The sequence below is a fragment of the Eschrichtius robustus genome, chromosome 7, assembly GCF_028021215.1.
Source record: "Eschrichtius robustus isolate mEscRob2 chromosome 7, mEscRob2.pri, whole genome shotgun sequence".
Lineage (NCBI taxonomy): Eukaryota > Metazoa > Chordata > Mammalia > Artiodactyla > Eschrichtiidae > Eschrichtius > Eschrichtius robustus.
Genome location: NC_090830.1, coordinates 795,110 through 803,704, shown reverse-complemented (window position 1 = coordinate 803,704; position 8,595 = coordinate 795,110).

Here is an 8,595-nt window from a genome sequence, read left to right as displayed (position 1 = left end):
CAACCCTGCAGGCAGGTTTCACAGGCAAGATGACATCTGAAGAGAGAGTTAGCCAGCCTGCATGCCTGGCTAATGGAGAATGATGCAGAAGTCAACCTCCTGCCTTGATGATTCCCTGAGATTCCCCTGCACCCCCCACCTCAGCCACCTTTTTCCATTTAAAAACTGTCATGGCTGAGCAGAATTTTTGAGTTTGTCTTAGGACATGAGTCCACCTTCTCCCCAGGTTGCTGGCTTTTCTGACTAAAGCATCTTTCTTTTCTATTGATACTTACCTCTCGATTATTGGCCTTAGAGCTGCAAGCAGCCGAACCTGAGTTCGGTAACATATGCTGCATGGTCAAGTATATTCCTGATAGAAGAGGACTTCTAATTTGATAAGTCATCAATGACAATCTGATTCCTGCTTACAGATATACATGTCTGAAAATTGAAAGATTTTTTCACAGATTAGCTTCTGGCTCTATATGTTTCAGACATTGATCTTACGTACCTATAGAGCCGGGTGTCATGATATGACCTCAGGTCCTGCACCTTCATGTCACAACTCTGGGTGAGGTGGCGTAGTGAGCTGATGGAGTATTTATTCCTGGAACGCCTTCCATACTGGTACCACTACACTGGTATTGTTACCCAAAAACTGGGTTCGCCTCTTGGTCAGTGTCGAACCAAAAGACCAAGCCAAGAAAGGAGGAAGGAAGGATTTACTACTTGCAGCAAGTAAGGAGAACACTGGGGGTCTTTCCCAAAGCAGTGTCTCCCTGAACAGCTAAATTGGGGAAGTTTTAAGCTAAGGGCACATGCATATTCATGAAGGGCTTGAGTATAATAGAGTTCAGCATAGAATTGGGGCGAAGATTGACAGAGTCCAAGCTTTAGTTGATTGAAGTCACGAGGGTCAGAAAAGGTCAACATCATCATTCCATCGTCCACCTGGGTGGGGGCCATAGTTCCTGCAGAACTCGAGTTCTGAAGTTCCGTATCAGGTTGTCATGTATATCCCTTGAGGAGGAACTAGGACTCTGTTTTATCACTGAACTGTTGTTTCTTGACTGCTTTGTTACTACATTCTTTTGTTCCCTTAAGATCATTAATTCCTGAGACCTGTTCCAGAGCAAGCATTGGAGCCAGGCTTAGATGACAAAATGGCTTAGGCCTAAAATGATTTTTCTTATGTCAAGAAAGCCATGCCTAGTTCTCTTTCTCCGGGGAGCCCCTACTGTATCTGCATACAGTATGACTAAATCCAAACTAAATGTATTTGCTACTCGACTTCTCTGAGCTGGATGCCAAGACGCAGGGAAAAGTGTGACGAAGTGGAGATCAGAGTGAAAAGACACAGTGGTCTTGACTGATTTTGGTGAAAATATTTTGCAAGTTTCACAAAATGACATGACCCTGTGGACACATGGCTAGAACTCCTTGTAGGTCCTTGGAAGGGGGAGGTAACAGTGAGGAGCCCTGTGGCCTATACTTCATTCGCTTCCCAGCAAATTCTCCTCTGCAAAGCAATGAAGTGTTTCAAGAGGGAGGGAGTGTTTGCTGTGTCAAATGCTGCCAAGAAGTGTAATAAGATGAGGACTGACATGCAGCCTTTGGATTTAGCAAGTGGAGATCTTGGGTGACCTTGAGGATAGTCATTTCATCGGAAGTAACAGAAGCCACCTTATTAGAATGGATTAAAGAGAGGAGAGTGAGGGGAAGAACTACCAAAAATTTGGCTATGATCTTTCTATACAGATACAGAAAGATTTCCAGGATGTGTTGTTTAGTGAAAGGTAGAGAATAGTGTGTATAATATGGCGCTATTGCTGTATGGTTCCATGTGTATATCTCTCCAAGTACATAAAAGATGCCTCCAGCAATGGGAATCGGCCTTTGGAATTTTTGAAGCATGTGAATGTATTACCTATTTTAAACATTTTTTTTTTTTAATGTTGCTGTGATGGGAGGCAATAAAGTGGCTGAAAGCTAAAGGGTGAAGGGAGTGTTGTTTAAGGATGGGCTCTGTTAGGGTAAATTTGTATTCTGACCCAGTAGAGAGAAAGAGAATAATAATGCAGAAGAGGGACTTCCCTGCTGGTCCAGTGGGTAAGACTCTGAGCTCCCAGTGCAAGGGGCCCGGGTTCATTCCCTGGTTGGGGAACTGGATCCCGCATTCCGCAACTAAGAGTTCACATGCCGCAACTAAGAAGTCCACATGCAGCAACTGAAGATCCTGCGTGCCACAACTAAGACCCGGCACAGCCTAAATAAATAAATAAATATTTAAAAAATAATAATGCAGAAGAGAAAGGAGCTAAATGCCTGAGGGGAGAGGGAAGCCAGAGCTGGTTGATAAGATAAATTTATTCTTACTGTGTTAAGAGAGAGCACCACCTTCACAGTCTTTAAGTGTCTCAGAGTGGGGAGGGCAAAGTCAGAACTTATAAGGTTTTGGACTCTGGTTTAAGGCAGGTCTTTCAACATGGGGTGGGATGGGGGCTTGATTAGGATTAGATGAAGATCGTGATGTGACAGTTTAGGATCTGTGGACACAGAGAAGGAAAGCAGAGGAGGAACAGCTACAGGCAAATTGCAAATGGTTAAAGAGATTTAAAGGAATCATTCCCAAATGACTCACTATTTTATTTTTCTGGTAAAGTTTGAAGCAAGGTCAATTACGAGAAAGGGTGAGGTAAAGAAAACCAATAAAATGCACCTAAGCCATCAAAAAAAAAAATAGAGTAACAGTAAGGTGTGGTGTGCAGGAGTTCTGAAGAGGGGAGAAAGGGAGAAACTATTACTTTGAAAAGTAAACAAGAGAAGGTACTTGGGAAGGATAGTAGGAAAATAGTTGGCTGACCTGCTGCAAGTCCCAGTCTCCCAGATGCAACTCACCCTTCCCCACAGAAAATATTTTAAAACCATTGTCACCCCCAAAGCAATTTTGCAGCCATAGAAATGAAGTCCCTTAAAATGCCTCTGTGTCAACAAAGGTTCTTTACTTCTCATTTTAGGACTAACAAGCTGTTGGAAAGGGTTCCAGATCAGGAGGTATTTGGCCACAGAAGTGAATTCAGGTTTCTACAACTTCCAACATAGAGAATCACTCAAAACTTTGAAATTATAATGTTTTCTGGCTTCTAGTCTTTTCAAGGTTTTGAAGATCTTAAGGCCAAGTTTGAATCAGAGGTCAATGTGTGATAAGCTTCCCCTCCCCCAGAGTTTTTACAAGGAAAGGGGAATGTTTACTGCCATCGTCCAGGTTACCCTTTACCTTGTGACTTGTGTAGCCTTGACACATAGCAAGCATTCAATAAATAATAGCTGCCATATAATCCATATAATTCCTTATTTGCTTTCCAGCATCTTATCCCAAACAGAAGATAAAAGGACTCGGTGCACTTGACACACTTGAGACACTGGGGACTCCTAGAACTATTTGGAAAGAACTTGAGTTTCTTCAGAGATGGAGTTTGGAGAAATGCTGCTTTGGAAATAATATTTTGACCTTGGTTGTCACTCAAGGCAAGGCTGGTGAGCAACAGGGAACAGAGATCCCAGGTATGTTTTATAAAGTGCGTAATATGTTGTGTTCATTCAATATGGAACAAAATGAGACAATCAGTAGTTCTAAAGGACTCATTATGGATGAGAGAGAGAGGTTGGAGCCTCATCATATTAAATGATGAAGACATGATAAAAACTGGCCTAAAATTGGGGCATAACTTAAATATTCACATCCAACAAATTGAATCACGCTATTCAAAAGTTAACTGGGAGGGCTTCCCTGGTGGCACAGTGGTTAAGAATCTACCTGCCAATGCAGGGGACACGGGTTCGAGCCCTGGTCCAGGAAGATCCCACATGCCACGGAGCAACTAAGCCCATGTGCCACAACTACTGAGCCCTCATTCTGCAACTACTGAAGCCCGCATGCCTAGAGCCCATGCTCCACAACAAGAGAATTCATCACGGTGAGAAGCCTGTGCACCACAACGAAGAGTAGCCCCCGCTCGCCGCAACTAGAAAAAGCCCTCACAGCAACGAAGACTCTATGCAGCCAAAAATAAATAAATAAAATAAATAAATTTAAAAAAAAAAGAAAAAAAAGACAATTGGGAGATTTACAAAACAAATTAACTCATAGTGCAGCATACACACGCATCCAGGAAGGGGATACACATTTCAAGTTGTATGATATATGCCTTCTGTTCTCAGTCTTGTCTGTATCTCTGAGGGTGTATGAGTAATTTCCTTTGGAGGTAACTGTAAAATTTTACATTCTAAGCCCCGAATGCTCTGGTCTTGTTTAGCTCCGTTCTGGGGATGCCTTGATTATTGCTTGTTGCCCAAAACAAATCTCATTTAACTTCTATTAAATAGAAAATAACTAAACAAAATGGCACAAAAGAAAAGCAAAGTTACTAATTCTGCTAGAGTTACAAAAACAAATCCATTCAATTGTTTATGAATATTTAGCGAATATTTTGGAGTTTGATGTTGAGTATTAATTTTATTGTGGTTTGTGTAGAGGTTGGAGCAAACCAGTTTTTTACAGTCTGAGGTTTAATAAAATAATGTTTTCAGTGACTTGTTCACAAGTCATACCGACAATGCAGAACTATGAATGATGTGCTATCTCCCTGTTCTGGGGATCTTTGGCACACCATGAGGTACCCTGGGAGTGGATGTATTCTGATTTAAAACATCTTAACGTGAAAGTACAGGTATAGACCATTAAATACACAGCTTTCATTTAACTGTTTAACGTCATTGTTATATTAAAATTTATTCATTTGTCTAAGAATTCTGACACTCCACTGCACAGAAAGTATTAGGTGAAAAACTATGGGGGATAATAGAGGTAATTAAGATGGCATCTAGGGTCAAAGATTTTGCACTTGAATCAAGATGATACTTAGAATCCACTCAACACCATGCTCAGTCTTAAAACAAACTACTTGGGAGTTCCCTGGCGGTCCAGTGGTTAGGACTCTGCACTCTCACTGCCGAGGGCCCAGGTTCAATCCCTGGTTGGGGAACTGAGATCCCACAAGCGTACGATACAGTGCAGCTGAACAAACAAACAAACAAAAACAACTGAATCTATAGTTAGTTTCTGTTTAAAGTTAAAGGCAGTCCTACATTTCATACACTATGAAGTTGAAAATGGGAAAAGGTTTGCATTCCTGTTCAGGACAAGGAATGACCCAGCAGGATGATGAGTCTTCTTACCTATTAAAGTATTTCTAAAGTAATACAGCTTTATCACACCTGCCACTTGGCTGACAGTGATCACCTGACTTCAAAGGTGGTAAAATGGGAAACAATACAACAGTAAGCACCCACCTACCCACCACGCTGCTTAGATACAGATAAATTGCCCTCACAGTTATGACCCCTTGTGCATGCCTCCCGTCATGTCTCCCTCCTTCCCACCCTAGAAACAGTCCCTGTTCTACACTTTGAGTTTATCATTCCTTTGTTTCCTCTCCAGTTTTACCAAAAATGTACCCTAAAAAACACATTGTCCTTGTTTATGACTTGGTCAATAAACAGAACTATATCACACAAGTTCTTTTGTGACTTGCTTTTTTACTCAAGCTTAGTTGAAATTCATGCATGATAATGTGTATGGCTGTTATTCATTTTCTTCCTTCCTCCCTTCCTTCCTCCCTTCCTCCCTCCCTCCCTTTCTTCCTTCCTTCCTTCCTTTTCTTCCTTTCTTCACTGCACGGCATGTAGGATCCTAGTTCCTCAACCAGGAATCAAACCCATGCCCCCTGCAGTGGAAGTGGAGTCTTAATCACTGGACCACCAGAGAAGTCCCTGCTATTCATTTTCATCACTATATAGTGCCTCAATACCTATCTATAGAAATATTTATCAATTTTTCTCGGGTCCTGCTGTGAGCCCAGTCATGACTAAAGCTGTTTATTTTATTGAAGCTGAGGGGGTGGGGCTAATTGTGGCCAAAGCCAAATCATCATCATCATCAACATCACTTATATCGCAATTATTACTAACAACAAAAACATGAGGGATTAGTTGGAATATCAAGAAAAGTTTTGAAGCCATTTTGTAGGTGAGGAATTATGAATAAAAGAAATCATCCTTGAGAAAAATTATAAAGGTAAAATCTCTGTGATTGGTAATTTTTTTGAATTTTTGGAAGTGAGGAAAAGGGAGGGTCAAAGATGAAAGAATGGTGGAATCATGAACTGAAATAGGAAAGCCAGGCATTAGAAATGATGTTGTGTCTGAAGTACAGATGGAATATCCAGGTCAGGAAATACGTTGAGGATAAAGGAGTAATTTTAAGTAGAACCTTTGAAAAGGTGATCATCAAAGTTTGTGCATTGTCTAGAGGGAGTTGAAAGGAAAAGGCTCAGGATATAGTCTTGGAAAATACCAATGTAACACATCACAGCTGCTCTTTCCCAGCAGAACAGGACCCAACTCTTTCTTCAAAGTTTCCCTCAAGTGTTTCTGAGAGTTCTTTTTTTTTTCTTTTTAATTTTATTTATTTATTTGGTTGTGCTGGGTCTTAGTTGCGGCAGCCGGGCTCCTTAGTTGTGGCATGCGAACTCTTAGTTGTGGCATGCATGTGGGATCTACTTCCCTGACCAGGCATCAAACCCGGGCCCCCTGCATTGTGAGCGCAGAGCCTTAACCATTGCGCAACCAGGGAAGTCCCTCTGGGAGTTCTTGAAAACTTCCATTTCCCCTTTGCTTTGCTGGAAACCTTTGCCACTTCACCTCACTCAGGTGGTCCTGTCACCTCCGTTGGACAATATGCTGTTTCTGTGGATCCTGTCCCTGGTGTGGTGCCACAACTGCAACATTTGGTTGGGATGTGGGAGTGAATGCCTATCTTCCTGTTATGGACTGAATTGTGTCCCCCTAAAATTCATATATTGAAGTTCTAACCCCTAGTACTTCAGAATATTACTGTATTTGGATAGGGGGTCTTTAAAGAGATAAGGTAAAATGAGGTCTGTGGGTGGACCCTAATCCAATATGACTCTTGTCCTTTTAAAGGAATTTGGACACAGATACATACAGAAGGAAGACCACGTGAAGTAAAGGAGCAAGGCCTCAGAAGAAACCAGTCCTGCCAACACCTTGATTTTGGACTTCTAGCCTCCAGAATTCAAAGAAAATAAATTTCTAAGTCACCCAGTCTGTAGTACTTTGTTACGACAGCCCTAGCAAACTAATACACTCCTTTTTGGAGCTAGCCTGTGTTAGAATGGAACCAGGTTGGTAGGCTCTCCTAGTAGCAGATACTTCACTACACTTTGGGTCACTTCTCTCCACAGACTACCAAGGCTTGTTACTTCAAAGTCAAGTGTGTCATGTGTAGATTCCCAGGAGAATGCATAGCCCCTCATACACAGAAATGGTGGGTCTGTCCTATAAGATCTTCAGGTGTGCTTGGGCATGTCTAAATTTAAATAGTAGTCTCAACCTACAGTTACATTTACTGGAAGGGAAAAGGAGTTTGTGATAAGGAGAGGCAATTAGGAACAGGAGAAATAAAAAGATAAAAATCACAATTACTGAGTATTAATATCTTTTGTTAACCATACAAGAATATTTACAAATGTCATTTTATTAATTTATTCATTCAAAAATATTTATCGAGTGCCTGCAATGTGCTAGCTAATATGTGAGGAGCTAGGGCTGCAGTGGTGAACAAGAAAGACAAATGCCTGCTTTTAGGAGTAGCTTCCACTCTAAAAGGAGATGTGGAGAATAAAATAGTTACAATATCATGTGATGAAGATTCTAATGGAAGAATTATAGCATGATACGAGAAGACGGGGAGGATTATATATTAGTCTGCTAGGGCTGCCATAACAAAATACCACAGACTTTAACAACAGAAATTTCTTAAACAGAAATTTAGTTTCTCACAGTTCTGGAGGTTGGAAGTCCAAGATCAACGTAGGCAGAACTGGATTCTCCTAAGGCCTGTCTCCTTGGCTTGCAGATGGCTGCTTTCTTGCTGTGTCCTCACATATCCTTTTCTTTGTGTGTGTACCCCTGGTGTCTCTTCCTCTTCTTATAAGGACACTAGTCCTATTGAAACAACACAACTCATATTGGGACTTGAACCCACGGTCTTTTAATTGAGATCACACACCTGTGTTGCAGGAAAGAAAGTGGGGCGCGAGAGGACAGTCACATCCCAGGTCACATCTGAGTCCCTGGGATGGCCGCCTAGTGTGGGTCCTTGGCTTCTCGCAGGAAAGAATTCAAGAGTGAGCCATAGTAAAGTGAAAGCAGATTTATTCAAGGGAGATACACACTCCATAGACAGAATGTGGTCTGTCTCAGAAGGTGAGAGGCCGTGGGAGAAGCACACTCCACAGAGAGAGTGTGGGCCATCTCAGACAGTGAGAGGCCCCAAAATATGGGGTGGTTATTTTTTATGGGCTGGGTAATTTCATAGGCTAATGAGTGGGAGGATTATTCCAACTATTTTGGGGAAGGGGCAGAGATTTCCAGGAATTGGGCCACCACGCACTTGTTGACCTTTTATGGTCAGCCTCAGAACTGTCACGGTGTCTGTGGGTGTGTCATTTAGCTGATGTATTAAATAAG